At 41.1% G+C, this 24198-nt stretch overlaps 1 protein-coding gene across 1 annotated transcript in view; it reads left to right on the top strand.

Annotated features, from left to right (window-relative positions):
• LOC138255265 (protocadherin-23-like) overlaps positions 1–24198 on the top strand; it is an 836716-nt gene that overhangs the window by 204411 nt on the left and 608107 nt on the right. The gene's annotated exons all lie outside the window — the stretch shown is intronic.

The following is a 24198-nucleotide window of genomic DNA, read 5'->3' as shown; positions in this document are numbered from 1 at the left end:
TTTATATGGTTTCTCTGTGAAGCGCTGCTCTCTACGGACCAGAACAGTAATTGTTGAGTGGTTGATTTTAGTGAGAGGTGTAGATAGATATTTCGTATTGTTTATAGTGCTATATGAAAGTAATATATCGAAGACCATATTTAGAGTTTTTCAGAAGTGATATTCCGTTACAAATGTGGTGGATTTATTTTTCTGCGTATTACACGATCATGATGGCCTATGGCATTTGCAGTGCTTCGAATCAGATATTCGTCACTCTCTAAATATGTCTTCATGTTTCTTAATTTATGGAACATGCGTTTTATGCACAGAAAGGTCAGTTTTTTCAGTGCCTTTATGTTCATAATTATCTTTATTGCAATCTGCCTTATTTCTTATCTTTCTTTGAACGTCATAATTCGTTTACATTGTATATGTGGTACGGGGCGGGAAGAGAAAGATGACGATTATTCAAGTTAACAAATCTGCTTTCGGCGCTATCCTTTCCCTTGTGATCTAAGTGCAGGTGATTACCCCACTTAAGCTCATTATCACTCGACTGTGTGCTCACTGATTGCTTGCCTTGCACAGAACTTTGATGCCACGTCTGTGCTATTAAAAGATGTTAATCCTATCATCGCACCTGCAAGTCTTATGGTTGCTATAAATGTCCCAAGAACATGACACCAAACCCCTGAAGAAACGCAAAAGTGCTTACCAGCATTTGTGTATCTTGGAAAACTTTTCCTAAGTTCTTTCGATTAGTTCAACCTCATTCCAAGTTGCCCAGCAACAAAGGTATGAAAACACCCCAGCACAAACACCATTTTGCACAATATTGTATCTGTTTTGGGTCAGATTGTTATAATTATTACTTCTGTGGTGCTTAATGGGGGATAACACGCAAAACCCTTCTTGCAAACAACTTGTGCATGTGGTTTAGCTGCTACGAGAAGCGATACGCATGCAAGCACCACCACGTAGCTCCTGGATGATATTACCCGCCATAAAGTGAAAAAGTGGTGAAAAAATGTTTGGGCTGATCTTTGCCTCAATTCACAGTTCGGAACGACGCTGTGTATGAGTACTTGCACAGCTTAACGCTACCTCACAAGTTACAATACAGCGCCCACCTTGGTACGTGGTTCATAGTACACGCACTGGGGCCCAGTTCCAGTTCTGGATAACATACTGTCTGCCCAGTTGCATTTAATAACGGATAAGAATATGTCTATTGAGGGTGACTCTGGGAGCCAAAGGCCTCAACCCTTAGTTCAACCCATTTAGGGGCTCAGAACTTGACAGACGAGTTACTCCGACACAATGGTGACGGATATCCCATCGGTCAAGATATAAATCCAAAAGGATGTAGTGGGATTTATATTTCTGCAGACAGGAAATCGTCACTGCTGTGATGGATTAACTCATCGCAAATTCTAAATCAGGCCATTAGTTAACATATTTCTTGGTGCTAAATGACCTGGTTTCTCCAAGTGCTGGAGAATGCATTAAGGAAAATAAACCATGGTTGGAATACTTGCCTTAACCTCAGCCACTGGTAATTAATGAGGGCTGCATTCCAGTTCATCTTTTATTTTTGCTGCCCTGCAACCTCACATAAAAACCAGCCATATGCAAATTACCATTGGTCCTCCTCTGATAGGAACAGTGAGGCCCGAATTACCAGGCCACGTCCCCTCTGAACAGAAATACAAGCAACCTCAGACTGGTTTAGACCTCGCTGGGCTTCGCCAGTAGGCTGCAGCTCGGTTCCAGTGACATGGTGAGCAGGGGACCCATGTTTGGACATACTTGTTGCACTTAGTGGCCGACAGCAGTTCAAGCAATCCACTCATCACTTTTGTGCTCTCCTCACAGGAATGCAAAGTAACAAATATTACACACCATGGAAACTGACACCCAGTGAGTAAAGTGACGAGACAATGTTACAAGTGACATAGTGACATCCACAGAGAGTGGGGAAATATGAAGTAGGACATTATTCAACCGTTCAACATGCTGGGAAAGATTGGGCAACAAGTAACAGAACATTCTAACAGGCAGATGGGGTCAAGAGCACATCAGCCTTTATGTAACAGACGAAATTATGCAACAGTGCAAGAAAGATTTGTACAGTCAGATATGACACATTGGCATGCGACATAAGACGCATTGAAGAGTGGCAGGGGGATGAGACTACAGCAAACTTGGATGAGTCTTCGTAGAGAAATAAGTGAATCCTGAATGCCATCATTTTCGGAACAGGACTTGTGAGAGACCTGGCGATCTTTTTCAACTGAACGTTCTCTTTACGAATCTCCTCACAGGAAAATGTAAGATTTATGCACCCTCTCTGCATGTGACTAATCCCCCATAACAATGAAACTAGTAGTGCACAACAGAGTATTCAGTCAATACAGACATCTTTTTGAAAAATACCATCATATGCATAGAACAGTCCATGCAATGAAAATGTTTTTTTAAGAAAATTGAATCTTATTTTAAATTCATTTGCTTTTGGACCTGTCAGCCACAAGGTGGTCTTCCGTCAAATGTTTTGCCTTATTCCTCCATGTTTTCTGATCTCATTTGTGTTAGCCTTAGTACTCTACATACTTTACCACTGCTAACCAATGCTAAAGTGCTTGTGATACTTCCTTTAAACATGGCAAAGTTGGCTAACACCCAAATGACACATTTGATTGACTTGTAAGTACCTAGTAAAGTGGTACTACATGTATCTAGGACTTGTACATTAAATGCTACTAATGGTCATGCAGCACTCATTGTTCCACCCACTTAAGGAGCCCCTCAAACATATGTCAGGCCTGCCATTGCAGCTTGTGTGTGCAATTTTAAACTGCCATTTTATCCTTGAAAAATACACCTTTTGCCAGTCCTAAACCTTCATTGTTAATACATGCCACTCTTAGGGTAGGCCCTAAATAGCCCCTGTACCCAGGTGGAGATGCAGTGTATTTAAAACATTGGTCATGTACTTTTAACCTTTACATGTTTTGGTAGTGAATAACCTATATGTATTTTTTACTTATGCATGACCTGCCTCTCCTATAGGATAACATTGGGTTTGTTAACTTATTATATTTAATAAGTGGTAACTTTCAGATGGGAGCAGGTCGGAATGTTGTGCGTGGTGTTTAGAGAATTGTAATTTAAAACCTTCATTAATGGTAAAGAAAGTTGGCATTTTCTTGTCCTACCCATTTGGTGTCTGCAGCCTGTATCCTGGGTCACATGACTAGGTGTAGCTGGCTGTTGGTCTTTGTGTATTGCTCCTAAACAGTGAGACAAAGGGGGACTTGGTGTGGCAGGATGGGCCATCTCGGACTTGATGCGGGGGAGGAGCTATAATCTACCATATTTGCACATCACAAAGGCTCCATCTAGCACACTCACAAAGAGTTTTGACCCTAGATTTTGTGTCCCCAGACAAGCTGGGGCCAGGGCAGGGAGGCAGGAAATTCCAAACATCTCTGAGAGTGGAAACCTTCAGTACCTTCTCCCACTTCAAAGTGAGCATCAGGTATAAATAGTGGACTCTCAGACCCAACACTTCAGTACACCTGTGGATCTGTGGAAGACTCAGAAAGACTTCTGTCTGATACCAAGAAGGACTGCTACTCCTTTGTCCTGCTGTCTGATTAAGAACGATTGGACCTGCCTCTTGATCTCAGGATCATCAGATTGACTCCATGGGCTAGTTGGCTTGCCTCCTGATCAGATCCTCATTAACAAAAAAGGCTCTAAACACCTTGAACCGAGCACCTGCACTCTGTCTGTTGTGAGTCATATCCTCCAAGGGGTGCCATCCCAGTTGTGGACCCTTTGAGGTGGGCCTGGAAGTGCTCTGCCAGTCTAGTTGTGTCCTGTTGACAGAGCCAATGCATTGCAATGCATCTTCTCTCAGCTCTGCTATTGAACTGCTGCTGTACAACTCATCCCTGATGCAGGACCTCACAGCGCAGCTCACAGTTTCCTTAGAATTGCCACAGCATGATGCATCCTCTACACAGACCTTCACATTGCAGACTTCCCATCAATGTTATTCTTGATGATGACGCACTACTTTGCATTGCAGCTCTGCAGCTTCTTCTGAACCCCCTCTCTGTGATGCATCCTAGATGCTAGACGTAGCATCGCAAGCCCCTCATCGACAGTATCCCCAGTGATGACACAGGACTTCGCATTGCAGCCCTGCAGCCCTGCAGCTCTGGGGAACACTGCTACATGATTAATCTTCAATACGAGATCTTGCAATGCTCAGCAACCAGGATTTAAAGAACTTTGTGCAGCGGGCCTCGCTTAGTCCCTCGCTTGGCCTGCACTCCATTGCTGTCAGCCTTAACTTGTGACTTTGTCCTGGTCCAGCGCAACCAGATAACCACAGTTGGCACTTTGTGCTTGTAGGCATTATTTTCACTTAAATCTTTAAAATTGCATTTCTCCTGTTCTACTGATAGTATTTTTCTTGTTTTGATATCAAACAATGCATTACTCTATTTTTCTAAATTGGTGTGGGATGTTTATTGTGTTGTGTTTCCACTATATTACTGTTTGAAATACTGCATAAGTACTTTACACATTTCCTCTAAGTTAAGTCTGACACCTTTTGTGACAAGCTACTGGAGGTTTAAGCATAGATTAGTCCGAGGTTTTTGTGACTTCACCTTGACAGGAAGTGTGGTTGCTGCTTGAGAAGGGTTTCACTCCCAATGTCCAATAATGTGTTTATCTTCTTCTTCTTCTGTCCTGTTAGTGCTTGAGCAACACAACTAGGTTTAAAAGTACTTTAAATCTAACAATTATCTTTACAAACATGTCTTAAGTAACTGAAACAAAGTACGGCCATTGTCACATGTTTATGCAGCCTACTAAAAGAAGAGAGCATTACCCAGTTTTTATGAATCCTCTGGACTGATTTAGCATGTTATGCATCTAGCTGATTGTGGTAAATGTAGATACCACTCTTGGAGGCAGGAATTCAGGTAGCCAGTTACGTTGGTTAGGATGTAGATTTATTGAGCTAAAGTCCCTTAGGTTACAAGTTACAAGTATTTAAGTAAATAGGTAAATGCACCACCAGAAGCCACATCCTACTGCTCAGCCCACTCTCACCAACTGAGACTCTCCACTCAAGCACTCACCAACATTCCAATACATCACACACACTGGTTGAGCAGCAGGAAACTACGCAACCATTGAGAGAATGCATCACAACAAAATCAGGTTACAACACAGCTCTTCCCCTCCCCTTACAAAACAAATGAAAATACAACAGGAGAATAGATGGACATCATGTATCTATTCAAAAACATAAATTACCAAGCATGAAAATATGATTACACTGTCATATTAACACTTTTGGTGGGAGCAGCATCCTTACTGCTCAACCCACTCTCTCCAACTGACACTTTTCCAGCTCAGAACTGAGAAACCATGGAGAGGATGCATTATAAAAACATCAGGTTACCACACATCTCTTCCACTTAGAAAAACAAATGAAAATACAACAGGATGTAAAATGGAAATTACAACAATCAATAAGTCCTGTAAATATTCGAACACATAAATCATCACACAAGAAAAATACAATACTCCTAGATTAACAGGACAGATAAATGCATGGCAGCACGAGGGACAAATTCTGAACCCACTAATCGTGAACCCATTAGGAAGGACTCAAACTACATCAGGGTGCAACACACAACACCACAATTACACTTCATAACATAATTAACATTCCATTACATAACACACACTAGCTGAGCAGCAGGGAACTATGTAACCATGGAGAGTATGTGTCAAAACAAGATCTGGTTACAACACTGATGCCTAGAAGAACTTTGAAGGAAGTGCATCCTTTTGTAAGGTGCTGCGTTCTAGGACCAAATGGCCAGTCACCCCATCTCTTACCAATTTAGGCTGTTGCCACTCCTAGACTAAATTGCTGTGTGCTGAAACTCATGTTCTCAGTAGACATCTCTTTGATTGAGGTGAGTACAAATTAGCACAGGCAGTGCTTAATTTGTGCAAGTGGCTGCAATGGGACCCACTGCACTCTTTTTTGGGGACCGGTCTATCATTAGACTTTTGACCAAGAACAAGAGAGAAAAATGCAGGAAAGTGGGAAATAAAGAGGAAGAGAATGACTCAAAAAGAGTAACCAAGGGAGAAAGCAAGGATGACAAATAGACACCAAGAGTGAGATAAAGCTGCAGAGAGTGAAGGGTGTTGTATGAAAGTAGTATGTCATGGAATCAAGACTATACAACCTTGGTATTCAGCAACTCCATCCTTTGCCAGACCAGACACAGGCGTTTTATAAACGTTTGGGACCAGGCAGTTATATTTTTACATAGTAAGCACTGACCACAGACCCACGAAGCCACTTAGACGCAGGAAAAAAGTGTCTCCATGGAACTACCATTCCTCTTTTCACTAACTGAATTATCTTTGTGTTTCACATTGGCCCTTGACTGGCCTTCTTCAGCAGTGCAACGTATTTCCTCATCATGTTGCAGTGCCTTATTATTACTTAGAAGTGTTTTTGTCAGAGTTACAGCATAGTACCGCATTGCTGAATTAATTTATCATTCTACAAAGACATGCTTTGAAACCCTTGAATCAAAGACTTGATTGCCTTTGGTAATTAAGAAATAAATGCAGTTTGAAAGAATTAATCTAATAATTTTCATGGACGACTGAGGATCACGAACAAAGGTTGTGCATTCTGCTGCAGTTGGTTCTTGGAGTTGAACAGAGCTAGAGATTTGTTATTGGTGGTGGATGAGGTGTTGCTTGAAGAGATGTGTTTTCAGCAGCGTTCAGAAAAGGAGAAGTGGAGGAGATCACATTTGCCCTCATTCAAGCAGATGGTAACAAATTGTTTGTCCCAGATGAATATTTCAAACATGTAATACAAACCCTATATCGGACTATGGCAACTCTTAACTGTCAGAAATTCATCTTCCAGGATATCCCAATGGGCATGCAAACAGTTGAGCACATCACTCGTATCCCAAGAGCTCTAAATTTGTGGCCTATAGAATGTAACACTCTGATCAGCCCTACCCACATCTAGGACTCTCTCTCTTGAGTAGAAAGTACTCTGTCCTATGAAATCTTTAAAAAGAGGTGAACTTTCTACAGTTCTAACATCACCTGTCAGGGATGGATCCTCATCGGAGTCAGCTTATATAGTATGTATGTAAATATATTCTGTGTTTGTCTTCTGCTCCACTCAGATTTATAAATATGGTATTTAAATCTTCCTTTTTTGTATGTGTGTTATACGTATGTTTTACGCTGTTTCACTGGAAACATCTCGAAGGAATTGGACATATCAAAATCTTTGAACAAGGTTCTGCCACTCACTTGAGTCTGGTCCCTTGCTATGTAAAACTGCTAACAAATAAATATTTCCCAGTGAAACTTATGCAAATGAGCTCTTGACAGTTGTTATTTAAATTCCAGCCCTGAGTTAAGGACACTCTCAGTGGTGATGAGGCACTCTTATTGATGATGAGAATACTCCCGAGATGTCCCATACATGCAATACAAGACAATGGGAATATCACTGTGTGCGCCAAGAGATGCACTACAGAATAGACTCCAACTACCAATAGGGACATACACACAAACACGCGTATGCATAACGTTTACTGTGTATTTCAACTGTCACACAGTCACAACACAGCTCTCATATTTTTTGCAGTAAACACAAGGCTGCACCTGACATTTAGCTGGCTATGTGACACATACATTCCTAGTTTGTGCAGAGCTGATTCCGATTGGTGCCCAGCTGATAGCACCTCCAATCCGCTTCTTTAGAAGTATGTCGGTACATAAACCGCAGCTGGCAACTGGGCCATATCTGAGTAGAGTCGTGCATGCATGTATGCTTGTTGGTCGGTGTCCAACTGTGATTGCGTGCCTCTTATATTTCATGTAAATTGGAGCATGTGGGTATTTATGTTTTTGTAGATAAACGCCCGGATGAGGTGTATTTCTGCATTCATGTACTGCACAAAGCAAAACCTACTGGCTACACCACTGCTCTTTCGATGTAATCACCGCAATGTGGAATTTCGTTCCTACTGATTTGCGTCTTGGTTCACCTCATGGCAGCCTTAGATAAAAAAAAAAAAAATCAGGGCTCAATTATTCCCCCAGTGTGACTTATACTAGCTGTTGCTGTTGGTCTTTAGCAATGAGGGGCCTAAGTTATTCTTTTTCACTAAAAAACCTATAAAGTGCTCGTACAAGATGACTAACCTTAGTGCTCTTTTTTGGAATCTTGAGCACATGAGATTTGAGGAATGCATCGTAAGAAGGTTCTGGTGGAAAGGAAATTTAGTAATTTAACACATCAGTACTGATATTTTTGTGTAGCCAGGTGGTCATGGATTTATATAACAGCAAATTCATCTAAGCTACTTTCTTTGCTGATACATTGAGCACTACTGAGACTGGTATTTAACATATTTCATGGATAGCTCTACCAAACGACAAACACTTTGATACCACAAGCTGCACAAACAGAGTAATAGTACATTAGTATGCTGTGCAATGAGCGACAAATATAGATTATATGAAACTAATAATTTTGGGGTTGATAGCACCTTGAGGCGCTTCTCAACAGATTTATAAACGTGGTTGAAATGAATGTGCCTAATACTCAAATTTTGCTTTCTCTTTTATGGGCTCATTCCCTCCGATCTTTTACATTATCTTCTCTTCTTTATTTATTGGTATCTTATGTGTTTTGAATAACGGTTTCTGAATTCTGAATTTATGGCTCATATTCCTAACTTGACTCATATTGGTGTTCCTACCTAGGTATGGAATACACTTTCAATGTAAATGGAGGACGTTATTTTAATAGCACTTCGCCTGAAGGTTTGGGTTTCTTTCTGAAATGAAAAAACGAACAGTGTCTTTTTTATAAACTCTTCAGATTTTTGGTAGCACCATAAACTAAACATACAAACGCAAACCAGCCAGTGTAGCATTAGAACTACGCTATTTTAATACCCAAGCATACACAATCTGCCCTATGCATGCAGTGCAGATACAGCAAAATCAAACTGAATTTATAAAAATGTGACTACAGTCCTTCAGTCCTGTTTGATTTCGTGACAGCCTTCAAGAACTTCCTGTCAACTCGTATGAAATTCACAGGTTCTGTATTACAGTGGTCTTTCTCATTCCTTTTATATGACATCAATTCATTCAGAAGGAGCCTCCAAGAGCAATTCAGGAAACGTGACCTGCCGAGACCCTAAACATCCACCCTCTCATCAGCAGTCTTCAAACAAATAGGTTTCAATTGGACATTTCAGAGGCACTATAATTTGAGACATGGGTGCACAACTCTAAAACTTAGTGTCCAGATCTTAAAAATAAATCAAACCTGACTGCCTTCAAAAGAAATTTAATGAGAAGTCTCTTCTCAGAAACCTTCTTCTACCTTTCCAACATCACTAGCATCTCTCCCCTCCTTTGAGGTACTGCGTCTGGCAAAAACGCAGTGCAACTTTCTCTAAAGCTTTACAAGTCACATGTACCCTCTGAGAACGTCTTACCAACCAGGAATTAAGAGTCATCAATACTCAAAAGACATGATACTCTGTAGAAAACCAAATCTCGTTTGATCAGCGGTACCTGTAGATGCTTTTATTGATTTTTATGATACAAACACCTGTATATTCCCTATTTAACTTTTTATTTCCCCCCCTTCACCTTTAATAATCTTGTTTTGGTGGTTCCTCACATCCCCTCTTTTTCTGTCCCATCCTCCATTCTTGTTGCACCTTATTCTAGCCATAACCGACCCCTTCTCATTCACCTACCTATCCACAAACCTATCCCTACCAATGCACCACCGTGACACTAATTCACAAAAATTCTCGACCTTCGGGTGGAGGTATGACTCTAATTCACAAAACCTCTCGGCCTTACATTGGCCTAAACACTCCCACTTACCAATCTTTCCTGCAAGTGGAAGTCTAGTTTGCTACCCATACTAGATTATAAATCATGTGCCACATCCCAGAGAAAAATAAGATTGATTTGTCTAAGATTTTATGAAATATACAATTCGTACAACAAATGAAAACATGTTAATCATTGCTTTCAATCTGCTATATATCTGCCAATTTATCCAGAAATGTGGTCATACCATAGATAGCACCGTAAACCTCCTCGAGGCACAAACAAACTCCCAATGTACACGTAAACCTCTGACAGTGGATTAGGCAGATTGCACTCTGATCCAGTTTAGACTTGTGACCTCGAAAACTAGACCGGTAACCCAGACGAAGAAAACAATTCCATGAGTTAGGGACACTTAGTAGATTAGAATACATGTGAACCAGTACCTAACTGAATCTCAGAGTCCGGTGTCACCGTTAAAAATAAACCTATGCCTGCGGTAGAAGTCCTCAAGATCAACCCTCTATTCTCCAAAGCCCAATTGTAGCATATGATATCTTGTTTTACATTTTGTATTTGCCTGTGCTTTGTTGTTTCTTGCTTTATCCCTACCTATTCATTTATTGTTTGTATTCAAGTTAGTTCCATACCGTTAGGATGTCAGAACCTTTCTGTGAGGTTCTGGATTCTTGGATTGGGATACTGACCTTCAGCCTGTACAGTCAGGTTTATGTCTGTCGTGGATTCCTCAATAAACCTTTGTCTTGGAGTAACTAACTTCTCGTCGGTTTCATGAAGAAACGTTTGGTGTGTCATCCGATTGTACCCTACATAATTTGGTACCAGGAGTGGGGTGTAGAGGTTCGCGTAAGAAGGAAGACTACGGAGGAGTTTAAAGCTTATACGACATTGACGGGTCCACCGACCGGCATATGAAGAGCTTTTGACTCATCGTAATTTACAGCACTGGTAACGTGTGCGCGTCACACACCTTCTCTTTTTGATATTTGTTTCTGGCGCTTGCCTTACTTGTGACGGGCGAGGTTTGTTTCCTTTTGGCCTCATCGCGTACAGTTTGTCTCGAGTTTCGACGCGTGCTGCTTGCCACGAGCTCCAACCGTCTTCCTCCTCTCGTGCAGCACTGGACGTCACACAGCGTCATTCGTTGTCTCAGTTTGGGCGGCGTCACACGCTTTGATCAAAGTGGTTATCAAGGAGACGAAGACGCTTAAAATTCTGTAAGCACACTGAAACGCACGCAGCGTTTCGGGGAAAAAAAAAAAAAAACTTTTGTTTTGCTTGCTTTATCACCTTGAAAAGAGAGAAGTGTCCTTTTAAAAGGAAGAAAACAACAATTTTTTATTTTATTTTTTATCTAAAGGATCTGTTCAACGAATTCATTGTTTTAAAGGATCTGTTTAACAAATTCATTGTTTTATCTACCAGAACTTTAGCGGAGTTGGTGTTCGTCGCTCAGTGACTTTTATTTTTCACTGTTTACACTTTCATTATTTTGACTTGGGAATTTAGGCACTCTTTGTTTTCTTACAGAATATTGGAGTTCCGTTCTTAAGCTCATTTTGTTATTATATTATGGCATCTAGTAATCTAGTAGTGCAGCCTCCACCTTTTCTAACTAAGAGTGGAAAACCAGACATCAAGTGGAGAGAGTGGATAAGGATTTTTGAAAATTACTTAGTTGCTATTGATGCTAATGACTTTTCTCCCACCAGGAAATTGGCCCTGCTATTTAATCACCTAGGTGTGGCCGAGCAGCGTGTTTGTGACAATTTACCTATGATTGCTCCACCTAATGAAAGTGGTGGTGACACTGCAATATGGAATGTTTACATTGAGGCGAAAGAAAGAATTGGGAAGCAGTTTTCGGATGAATACAATGTGTTATTAGAAAGATTAAATTTTGCAATGTGCAAGCAGTCCATGGATGAGACAGTGGATGAGTTTGTGGCTAATTTACGTGTACTGGCTGCGAGATGTGATTTTGGTACTCATGTAGACATGCACATTAGAGACCAATTTGTGTTCCATTGTTGTTAAAAAAAAATTCAAGAACGGTTGTTAGCATGCCGCAATCCTTCCTTAGAAGAAACATTAGACATAGCTAAAGCTGTGGAGAGATCCATTGTTACCTCTAAAGTAGTGTCCGGACACACAGAAAATATGGGAGTCAATCAATTAATGGGAGACTCTGAAGTTAATTACATTAAGGAGAGAACTACAAAAATTAATAAGAACGTACAAATGTGTTTCCGCTGTGGGTAACGCAGTCATCTAAGCAATAATCAGTTGTGTCCAGCATTGGGCAAGAAATGCTTAAAATGTCCGAAAATTGGTCATTTTCAAGTTGTTTGCAGACAGTCTAACCGTACTTACAAACCTAGTGGCAATAGCATGAAAGTGAAAGTTAGTAATGTGTACTCTAGAGGTGAACAGACAGTTGATGGAGTAGACGATTGTGCGGCTAACTTGTCCAATGTTGTGCTAACAGTGGATACTGCCACAGTTAGAAATATCAAGGGACCTATATGTCAGGCAGTTATTGATTCAATTGAAATTTCTGCCATGGCTGATTCTGGTTCACCTGTCACCATTATTGCAGAGGTTACTTACCGCAGATGCTGGCCTATTATGAAAGTATTGAATGATGCTGACAATAGTCCCAAAGCTTTTGGGGATCAGGACATTGAACTCCTAGGGTATTTTTTGTCCACTTTGACTATTCTAGGCAGGAGCACGGTGACAAAGATATACGTGGCAGTGGATGGCAGGGATATCATAGGGTGGAAAGATTTGGCGAAGCTGGGCATAGTATTACGTCCTGGGTTTGACAATCCCATTGTCTTGGGAGAAATGCCTTTAGAAGTGTCAGAAATTACTTTACCTGTTCCTAGTATCTCAGAATCTTTCGCAAGGAAATACCCTGAGGTATTTGCTGACATTATTGGAGTTGTTAAGGGTTTCGAACATTGTATCAGGCTCAAGGATGGGGCTGTTCCAGTCTCACATAAGGTAAGACCCATTCCTATCTCTGTGAAAGGGCAACTCAAAGATCTTTTGGAGCAGCTAGTCAATGATGGCATCATCACTCCCACAGATTCTTCTGAGTGGGTTTCGCCCATTGTTCTCACAAAAAAAAAAATGGGGACTTGAGGTTATGGGTGGATTTGAGATCATTGAATAAAAACATAATTATTGACTGTCATCCTCTTCCTCGTATACAAGAAATTATTGCTAGTTTGGGCACTTCAAAATTGTTTTCAACTATTGACTTACATTCTGCGTATCATCAGATTGCTCTTAGTTTAGATTCTCAGGAACTCACTACTTTCGTGACTCCTTTTGGGGCTTATAAGTATCTTAGACTTCCTTTTGGACTAGCCTCGGCGGCGAGCGTTTTTCAGATATTAATGGATTCCTTATTTGGCGATTTTGAGAATGTATGTGCCTTTCAGGACGATATTTTGATTCACACTAAAGACATGAAGGAACATACTATTATTTTAGACAAAGTATTTTCTATACTCAGAGATTGTGGTATCACGATTAAGAAGGAGAAGTGCAAATTTTTGGTCCAGGGTGTGGAATACTTAGGTCACTCCATTTCTGCTGATGGTATTAAGCCTAAACAGGGAAACCTGGATGCTATTTCAAATGCACCTTGCCCATCGAACAAAGATGAGCTATGCTCATTTTGAGGTCTATGTGAATATTATTCAAGGTTTGTCGATGGTTATGCGATGATAATACAACCCCTTAGAAATTTATTAAAGAAAGGCAGTAAGTTTGAATGGGGTGAGCAAGTGATGGGAGCGTTTAATGCCATAAAAAAACTTGTATTATCTGCTCCAGCTTTGAAGCCGTTCATACCCTCAGCCAAATCCTTTGTAGCGGTGGATGCTAGTATGAAAGGCTTGGGGGCAGTGTTTGGCCAATGGGTGGATGGACGAGAACACACTATCGCTTCTGCATCAAGATCTCTTTCAGATACTGAAATCAACTACAGTACCATTGAGAGAGAGGCTTTAGCCTGTGTCTGGGCAGTATGTAAGTTTAAGACCTATATTTGGGGAATGGCCTGTACACTCTACACGGATCATAAGCCACTTGTATTCCTATGGGATGGAAATGGCTTAGGTAAAGCCCCCTCAAGACTAGTAAGACTGTTGTCCAAGTTGCAAGAGTTCAATTTAGATGTGAAATACCTTCCGGGAGGGAAAAATGTTAGGGCGGATTGCCTTTCCGGGTTGCCTTTACCCCTGTCTGATATTGAGCATGAAGACACGGAGTGTGTGATTGGTGCATTAGATGTAGTTTCAGCTTCTGATGGTTTATTCTCGGAGCAGGATTGGATTTCTGCGATGTCGAGAGATTCTGTTTTGTCAAAAGTGATGTCTCATATTACTCATGGTTGGCCCAAAAATCAGAAATTCTGTGGGGAACTTAACACATATCGTCAATTAGCTGCCGAATTGTCGTGTGAGAATGGTGTGTGTCTGAGAGGTCCTTTTTGCATTCCTCCTTGCGACTTGAGGCCTCTGCTTATAAAGGCCGCTCATGAAGGGCATTTAGGTATTTCAGCCACCTGTAGAAGGTTAAAGGAAAGGTACTGGTGGCCATGTCTTGATAAACAAGTGTCAAATTTTGTGGACATGTGCACTTCTTGTGTAGTGTCGGATAAGCATTGGAAGTGCCATAATAAACCATTGAACAATATTCCTTTCCCTAATGGCGCTTGGGAAAGTATTGCTGTAGATTTTTCAGGCCCTTTTAATCTTCTGCCTAGAAATATGAGGCACATGATTGTTGCCATTGATTATTTCTCTAAATGGATTTACTATGCTTTCGTGGAACATGCTGACACAGAATCTGTTATTTCATTTTTATCATCTCTATTTTTTTTAGAAGGTCCACCGTCCAACATTGTTACTGGTAATGGTATACAATTCATATCCAGTAAAATAGAAAACTTCTTGCTCAAATTTAACACAAAACATTCATGTGTGGCTTTGTACAGTCCAACTTCTAATGGACTGGTAGAGAGAACTAATCGTATTCTCAAAGAAGGTATTCAAACAGCCATTGCTACCAACTGCAATGTGAAAGAATTTTTACATGAGAAATTATGGGCTTATTTGAATACTCCGCATTCCACCACAGGTTTTTCACCTTTTGTGTTACTCAGAGGGAGGGAGTCTATATCTAAATTAACACCTTCATGGATGGCTTCTTTCACAAGGGTGTGAAAGTGGATGTTAAAGAGTTGAAACAGAAAGTCTCTGAGAAACAGTTTGTTCAGAAACGTGATTATGATGCTCGGAAAAATGTGTCTGAGGTGTTGGTTAGCACAAATGACTGGGTACTTATTAAGAAACCTTGCAGAGTACCCAAAGGAGCATCAAAATATTCATTACCTGTTAAAGTTTTAAGAGTTTCTAAATCTGCAGTGTTACTGGAGGGTAAGGGGTGGTGGAATAAAAACTCTATTGTTCCAATTTCTTCTTCACAAGCTGACATTTTCAAACAAGTTTATGCTGGACGTGAAGAGGATACCAGTTCTAGTGCTGCATTTATTGACAGTCCCACTTGTTCTGAAGACAGGATGTTCAATCACACACAAACTGGTTCTGGTTACCAAGCATTCAATTTTTGTCATACTCTGGAGAGAGAGGATGTTCCTGGTTCTGATTTTTCTTCATCAATTGGTCCAGATGCAGAACCACTGTATACGCGCAGTCACAGACTAGTTAAACTTCCTTCAAAATACAATGATTACATCCTAAATTGATGTTATTGTATGTGTATGATATTGTGTTTTACATTTTGTATTTGCCTGTACTTTATTGTTTTCTTTTGTTTTGTGGAGGGGAAAGATGATGTAGCATATGATATCTTGTTTTACATTTTGTATTTGCCTGTGCTTTATTGTTTCTTGCTTTATCCCTACCTATTCACTTATTGTTTGTATTCAAGTTAGTTCCATACCGTTAGGATGTCAGAACCTTTCTGTGAGGTTCTGGATTCTTGGATTGGGATACTGACCTTCAGCCTGTACAGTCAGGTTTATGTCTGTTGTGGATTCCTAAATAAACCTTTGTCTTGGAGTAACTAACTTCTCGTCGGTTTCATGAAGAAACGTTTGGTGTGTCATCCGATTGTACCCTACACCAATACAATGAAATCACACCAGAATACCTGGACAATCAAAGTATCTCACCTTTAAATCAAGGGACAAAATCAAAGATACTAGCATCTAATCCCCCCTTGCCCTTATTAACCCCTTCGCTTCCAAGCCTTTTCCCCTCCTGTGCCGGGCCTATGTTTGGCTATTTGGGGCAGTTCGCACTTAGGCCCTCATACCTTTTTCTCCACATAAGCTACCTATGCCAAATATGAGTCCTTTTTATCCAACAACCTAGGGATTCTAGAGGTACCCAGACTTTGTGGGTTCCCCTGAAGGAGAACAATAAATTAGCCAAAATACAGCGAAAATTCATTTTTGTTTTTAAAATGGGGAAAGAGGACTTCAGAAGAAGGCTCGTGGGTTTTTTCCCCTGAAAATGGCATCAACAAAGGGTTTGTGGTGGTAAAATCACCATCTTCCGAGCTTTCAGGAACAAGCAGACTTGAATTAGAAAATCCAATTTTTCAACACAATTTTGACATTTTTCTGGGACATACCCCATCTTTAAAAACATTTGTGCTTTCAGCCTCCTTCCAGTTAGTGACAGAAATGGGTAAGAAACCAATGCTGGATCACAGAAAGCTAAACATTTCCGAAACGTAGACAAAATTCCGAATTCAGCAATGGGTCATTTGTGTAGATCCTACAAATGTTTCCTACAGAAAATAACAGCTGAAACAAAAGAATATTGAAACTGAGGTGAAAAAAAGAGCCATTTCTCTCCACGTTTTACTCTGTAACTCTGTGTCAGATTTTTTAAAGCAATATACCATTACATCTGCTGGACTCTTCTGGTTGCAGCGATATATAGGGCTTGTAGGTTCATCAAGAACCCTAGGTACCCAAAGCCAATAAATGAGCTTCACCTTGCAATGGGTTTTCATTCTATACCGGGCATACAGCAATTAATTTGCTGAAATATAAAAAGTGAAAAATAGGTAGCAAGAAAACCTTTGTATTTCCAAAATGGGCACAAGATAAGGTGTTGAGAAACAGTGGTTATTTGCACATCTCTGAATTCCGGCGTGCCCATACTCGCATGTGAATTACAGTACATTTCTCAAATAATCGTCTTTTTTTACACACTGTCTTACATTTGGAGGGAAAAAATGTAGAGAAAGACAAGGGGCAATAACACTTGTTTTGCCATTTTGTGTTCCTATGTACACATCACATTTTTACATTGAAATCTGACATGCTCTTTGCATTTTTTAAAACTAGACACCTAGGGGAATCTAAGAAGGGATGACTTGTGGGGCTCTGACCAGGTTCTGTTACCCAGAATCTTTTGCAAAACTCACAATTTGGCCCCAAAACACTTTTTCCTCTCATTTCGGTGACAGAAAGTTCTGGAATCTGAGAGGAGCCACAAATTTGTGGGGGTAGGCCTAGCACCCGCGACAGGAAATGCCCTAAACCACAACGTGAACACATCACATTTTCAAAAAGAAAACAGAGCTATTTTTTGCAAAGTGACTAGCTGTGGATTTTGACCTCTAGCTCAGCCGGCACCTAGGGAAACCTACCAAACCTGCACAGTTCTGAAAAGTAGACACCTAGGGGAATCCAAGATGGGGCTTTGACCAGGTTCTGTTACTCAGAATCCTTTGCAAACCTCAAAATTTGGCGAAAAAACACTTTTTCCTCTCATTTCGGTGACAGAAAGTTCTGGAGTCTGAGAGGAGCCACACATTTCCTTCCACCCAGCATTCCCCCAAGTCTCCAGATAAAAATGGTACCTCACTTGTGTGGGTAGGCCTAATGCCCGCAACAGGAAATGCGGCAAAACACAACGTGGACACATCACATTTTCCCAAAGAAAACAGACCTGTTTTTTGCAAAGTGCCTAGCTGTGGATTTTGGCCTCTAGCTCAGCCGGCACCAAGGGAAACCTAGCAAACATTCACATTTTTGAAAACTAGACCTAGGGGAATCTAAGATGGGATGACTTGTGGGGCTCTGACCAGGTTCTGTTACCAAGAATCCTTTGCAAACCTCAAAATGTGGCCAAACAAACACTTTTTCCTCTTATTTAGGTGACAGAAAGTTCTGAATCTGAGAGGAGCCACAAATTTCTTTCCACCCAGTGTTCCCCCAAGTCTCCTGATAAAAATGGTACCTCACCTTTGTAGGTAGGCCTACTGCCCACAAAAGCAAATGCCCCAAAACACTACCTGGACACATCAAAATGATCAAATTTTCAAAGTGAAAACTAACTGTTTTTGCAAGGGGGTCACCTGCATGTTTGGTCCTGGGTTCAGCAGCCATCTAGGGAAACCTACCAAACCCAGACATTTCTAAAAACTAGACACGTGAGGGAGTCCAGGGAGGTGTGACTTGCATGGATCCCCCAATGTTTTCTTACCCAGAATCCTCAGCAAACTTCAAATTTAGCTAAACAAAATCACATTTTCCCACATTTCTGTGTGGTATCAATGCACCGGGACAAATTTCATACCACCCAATGTTCCCCTCAGTCTCCTGGTAAAAATTATACCTCATTTGTGTAGGTGGGTCAAGTGCTTGTGACAGAGAAGAGCCAAAAACATGTCGAAATTAAGTGGGAACCAAAGCGGGTCCAAAAAAGCAGTTTGAAAAAAAAACATTTTTAGGCTGATCAGTGCAGCGGAATTTTTATCGGTGTAGATGAGACAATGCTGGGTGCTAGGAATTTTGTGTATTCCTGCAGATTTTGGAAGGTTCCATCACAAAAATGTGAAGAAAATGTGTGATTTCCAGCAAAGTTGGAGGTTTGCAGGGCATTGTGGGTAAGAAAATGGTGCGGGTGCATGTGAAACACACCACCCTGGAATCACCCAGATGTTTAGTTTTCAGATGTGTCTAGGTCTTGTGGATTTTTCTACATGGCAGCATCCCAAAGTCCATAAAGTGCAGCCCTCACCATTCCAAGTGGGACGATTTTGAGAGTTAGCCAGGCTCTCATGGCCCAAATGTAAAACCAAACCCCAAAATAATCAAATGTCCTTTTGTTTGCCATGGGATAAGATGTTTTAGTTTGCGGGGGAGAGCTGAAAGACTGTTACCCCCTTCAGTTGGGGTGGGGGCATAACCAGGCCCATACTGTTTGGTAGCCACCACTCAACTATTTTTTTTATTTTTTATTCCCTGGCATCTGGTAGACTTGCTGCCCCCTGGGGAGTGGACCAGGGGTAATTGCCCCATCTGCCCACTGGGCAGAACAACTTTGGCCCCATTTATTTGGGGTGGGGGTATGGCCATACCCCTACCCTCTTATTTTGGAAAAATAATCTTCCTTGGTGGGCTTTCTGCCCCCCCTTGGGGGCAGATGGGCCTTCCAAAAAAAGGCCAATCTTCCCCAGGGGGGGCATATATGGCCAACAGTAATGTGCCATCATGCCCTCCCTAAAGAAAACACACACACGCACCAATCCCTGGTGCCTAAGTGGTTTCTGCCCCCCCCGGGGTCAGATCGGCCTAATAGAAATACGCTGATCCGCCCCCGAGGGGAACAGAAATGGCCTAAAATAAATTTGCCACCCCAGGGGAGCGACCCTTGCCTAAGGGGTCACTCCCCTTGCGTGAAATTGGATAAAAAAATAAAATCCCCAGTGCCTAGTGGTTTCTGTCCCCATGGGGGCAGATCGGCCTAATAAAAATAGGCCGGGGCAGAAATGGCCTAAAATAAATGTTCCCCCAGAGGGGAACGACCCTTGCCTAAGGGGTCGCTCCCCTTGCATGAAATTGACGCAAAAAAATAAAGATCCCTGTTGCCTAGTGGTTTCTGCCCCCCTTGGCCTAATAAAAATGGGCCGATATGCCCCCAAGGGGGGCAGAAATGTTCTAAATACAATTTTCTCCCCAGGGTAGCGACCCTTGCCTAAGGGGTCACTCCTCACCTCTAAAAAACAAAAAAACAAAGAAAAAATGATCTCTGGCGCCTAGAGGTTTCTGCCCTCCCGGGGGCAGGCCAGCCTAATAACAATGGACAAATCTGCCCCCAGGGGTGCAGAAATGGCCTAAAATGAATTTCCCACCCCCAGGGAGCGACCCTTGCCTAACGGGTCGCTCCCCTTGCGTGAATTCACCTTAAAAAAATACTCCCGTGTGTCATGACCACACAAACTTGCCAAGTCAAATCAAAGAAGTGCATGAGAAAAGCAAAGAGATATCCTCAGTGGAGACAGCAAAGGCCAAACTGGAAGAAGGTTTGCAGAGTAATATTGCGCTTATTTCAAAGGAAGAATCAAGAAGAGAAGATCCAAGATGGCCGCTGTGAGTCCTGAAGGTTAGTTACAGTTCTAGTCTTGCAATCGGTTGGTTGCTAGGTTACGAGCTCTCCAGCTGGAAGCCTTGCACTTCAACTGAGGTCTGACAGGAATCAGCTGTGTGGAGAGAGAGCGCGCTTCAGAACAGAAACTCCTGTGAGGTAAAATTACATTTGAAGATTATATTACAGAAAACGGATAAATATTGTCAAGGATTATTCGAAGAGTTTGATAGTAGACCGTTCCCGTGAAAGTCGGCAAGGCTACAGAGTTAATGTATGAATTAACCTTATGTTTACAAGGTTCTTGTTTAAGATATTAAAGTCAAAGAAAAAACGAACTTTAAAAGAGCAAAGTATCTACAAGTGTCAAGGTTATAAACAAAGGCCAAGTTTAAAGGAGAAACGAACTGTTAACAAATAAGCATTTACAAATTCAATGGTAATAAACCAAAATAGAGTTTAAAAGAGAAACGAACTTAAATAAACAAGCATTTACAACTACAAGTTATCGACAGATGTCGAAGTAAGGAAGGAGAAACTAACTGTAATAAACAAGCATTTACAAATACAAGTTATCAACAAATGTCGAAGTAAGAAAGGAGAAACAAACTTTAATAAACAAGCATTTACAAATACAAGTATTGACAGAAGTCACAATAAGACAGGAGAAATTAAATAACATCAGCTGATTTGAAGAACGCATTATCACCAACTATATATATATATATATATATATAGCAACATAAAACCAATCTCTAACAAAGGTTGAGAAGTTCTTCCAGAATCAGTAATAAGCATTTTTTTAAGAAGAGCTATCATTTATAGAGAGAAGCAAGGCTACAGAGAACTCAGGGTGAGTGAAGAAATAATAGAATTAAAGAGAATTAAGTGTTGAGAGTAGAAAGTGAAAAAACTGATGTTGTATGTCCCTAGTAATTGCGACTGTGACTCTTGCAGGTGCTGTATCCAATCTTAGATGTGAAGAGGCAGACTGAGTACTGGCGTTCATCATCTCTGTGGCAGTCTCTCTACCATCCCATTCCCCTTTCCCCCTCCGGGGTACTCAGCATGAAGGATTAATATTCGTTGTGAGTAACTCGGGTCGGAACTGAGGAGTTATCTTCTGCTTCTGAGGAAATCGAATTGAAGTATCCTGACAAATTGAAGTGCCTTCACCCTAATTTTAGGGAAAAAACAGATTTCCTCCTGAGCAGAATGGCAGAAGGAATTGATATAAAAGCATTAGCCACCGTTTTGGAAGGGTTACAGAAACAATTAAATAACACCATAGAAGAAACAGTCCAAATAAAACAGCGAATAAATTAGTTAGGGAACACCGCTAAATCAAATGAATCTGTGTTTTCACAAATCCCTAGCCCTTCACAGTCTGCAGGTATATCCACTCAAGTAATTCATGCGGTTTCCCCTATTATTCCTTTGGCTCAACCCGAGCGCTTCGGTGGGGATCCAAATAAGGCACAGATTTTTCTGACCCAATGCTCATTGCATTTTTTATGTAGACCAGTCATTTTTTCCGAAGACCAGTCCAAAGTGGCATTTATATTGTCTTATCTGACAGGAGATGCGGCCTCATGGTCCATGCCAATAATTTCCAGAAATGATCCTGTTTTATATAATTTCCAAAATTTCAAGGAAGAGTTCTTAAGAATATTTGATCGGTGAACTGCAGCTCAAGCCACTGACAATGAACTACTGGAAATCAGGCAAGGTAATAAAGATCTAGTAGCCTATCTGGCTCATTTCAATAAACTCATTGTAGAGACTGCCTGGCCGGAGTCAAAAAGAGCCGCCATATTTTATCGTGGACTGAGAGATGAATTGAAAGATGCCTTAGCACAAGTTCCAAACAGACCCACCGAAATTTCGGAGTTAATTGATCTTGTGTTACAGATTGACCACCGGTTAACTGAACGAAGAGCAGAAAAGAGAAGAGAGTATCGACCATTTCCCCTGAGATTTGATCGTGTAAGAAATGATCATACGAGAGCCGGAGAAGGGATAATGATAGAAGAACCAATGCAAATTGGTTCCATCCGAGGTCCTTTATCTAAGGAAGAAAAAGAGAAAAGAAGAGTGAATCAACTATGTTTATATTGCGGTGCATCTGGGCATTTTGTTAAAAACTGCCCCAAGAAACCCAAAGCTCTTCAGTCGGGAAAAGGCCAGCTTCATCAGTAGAGGGAGTTGCCCTGATGAAAGCAGAACCCGAGACAACTCCTTTAGATCAACGAGTGGCGAATACCTTACAAACCGCAGCGCCACATTTGGTACAAACAGTATCAGTTAAGACCCTTGAGAAGGAAATTCAAGGGATCTCAGTTATGATAGACTCTGGAGCTACGGGCAACTTCTGTGATATCAAATACGCTCGTAAAATGGGTATTCGATTTATCAAGAAATCTACTTTGGAAGTAGTAAGAGCTGTGGATGGAACCAATCTTTCTTCAGGACCCATTTCCCATGAGACCGAACCAATTCAGATGCAAGGTTTTGGTGGACATCAGGAGCAGATAATCTTTAATTTGATAGATGCTCCACAATTTCAACTCATTTTGGGTCTGCCCTGGCTTACAGAACATAATCCACAAATTGATTGGAGCAAAAGAACGATCAAGATGAATTCCTCTTACTGCAAAGAGAATTGCTTTCATGATGGAGTGGAAGTGTCCACCAAGTCCCAAGCGGCCTGTTTATCATCACACTCTTCAATGATCTGTGCACTAAAGACAGCAGAAATCCCAAAAGAATATGAGGATTTAGTCGCTGTTTTTGATGAAAAGGAGGCTAGGAAATTGCCACCACATCGACCCTACGACTGCAAAATTGAACTGGAGCCAGGTGCGATATTGCCATGTAGCAGAATATATGCATTGACCGAAGCAGAGAATCAACATTTAAAGGAGTATTTGGATCAATATCTTGCTAATGGTTTTATTTGTCCTTCTGAATCTCCAGTGTCATCCCCACTATTTTTCATACCAAAGAAGGATGGTAGTCTTCGAACTTGCATTGATTATCGAGCCCTCATTCAGGTTACCATCAAGAATCGATACCCACTGCCTTTAGTGTTAGTTTTATTAGATCAAGTAAAGAATGCTAGAATCTACACCAAATTGGACCTGCGAGGAGCATATCATTTGATTCGAGTGGCTTCAGGGGATGAATGGAAAACCGCTTTTCGGACTTGATACGGATTATTTGAATATCAAGTGATGCCTTATGGGTTATGCAATGCTCCCGCTGCCTTCCAGCATTTCGTTAATGATATATTACGAGAATTCCTCGAACGGATTGCCGTGGTTTATATAGATGACATTTTAATCTTTTCCGACAATCTACAGGAGCACGTTTCCCATGTTCGATCCATCCTCACAAGGTTGCAAGAAAACCATCTCTATGTAAAATTGGAGAAGTGTGCATTTCATGTGGAACGAGTTGAGTTCTTAGGATTCATTTTGTCACCAGAAGGAGTTAGTATGGATCCTGCCAAGATAAAGACAGTGCAACATTCGCCTTCTGCTTGCAATGTCAAAGAGATCCAGAGTTTCTTGGGGTTTGCTCATTTTTATCGAAGATTCATATCCAATTTTTCTCAAACAGTTACACCCATTACTCGATTGTTGAAGAAAGGAGTGAAGTTTGAGTGGACAAAAGAAGCTGAAAATGCTTTTAATTTTTTGAAGAATTCCTTCGTCTCAGCTCCAATCTTGCTCCACCCCAATCCAGATGAGCCATATTATGTGGAGGCAGATGCTTCAGATGTTGCCATAGGAGGTATCCTTTCCCAGCGTCA

Source organism: Pleurodeles waltl, chromosome 1_2 (genome assembly GCF_031143425.1).
Source record: "Pleurodeles waltl isolate 20211129_DDA chromosome 1_2, aPleWal1.hap1.20221129, whole genome shotgun sequence".
NCBI classification, from domain to species: Eukaryota; Metazoa; Chordata; class Amphibia; order Caudata; family Salamandridae; genus Pleurodeles; species Pleurodeles waltl.
The sequence above is the reverse complement of the archived record's forward strand: the minus strand, read 5'-3'. Positions and strand labels throughout refer to the sequence as shown.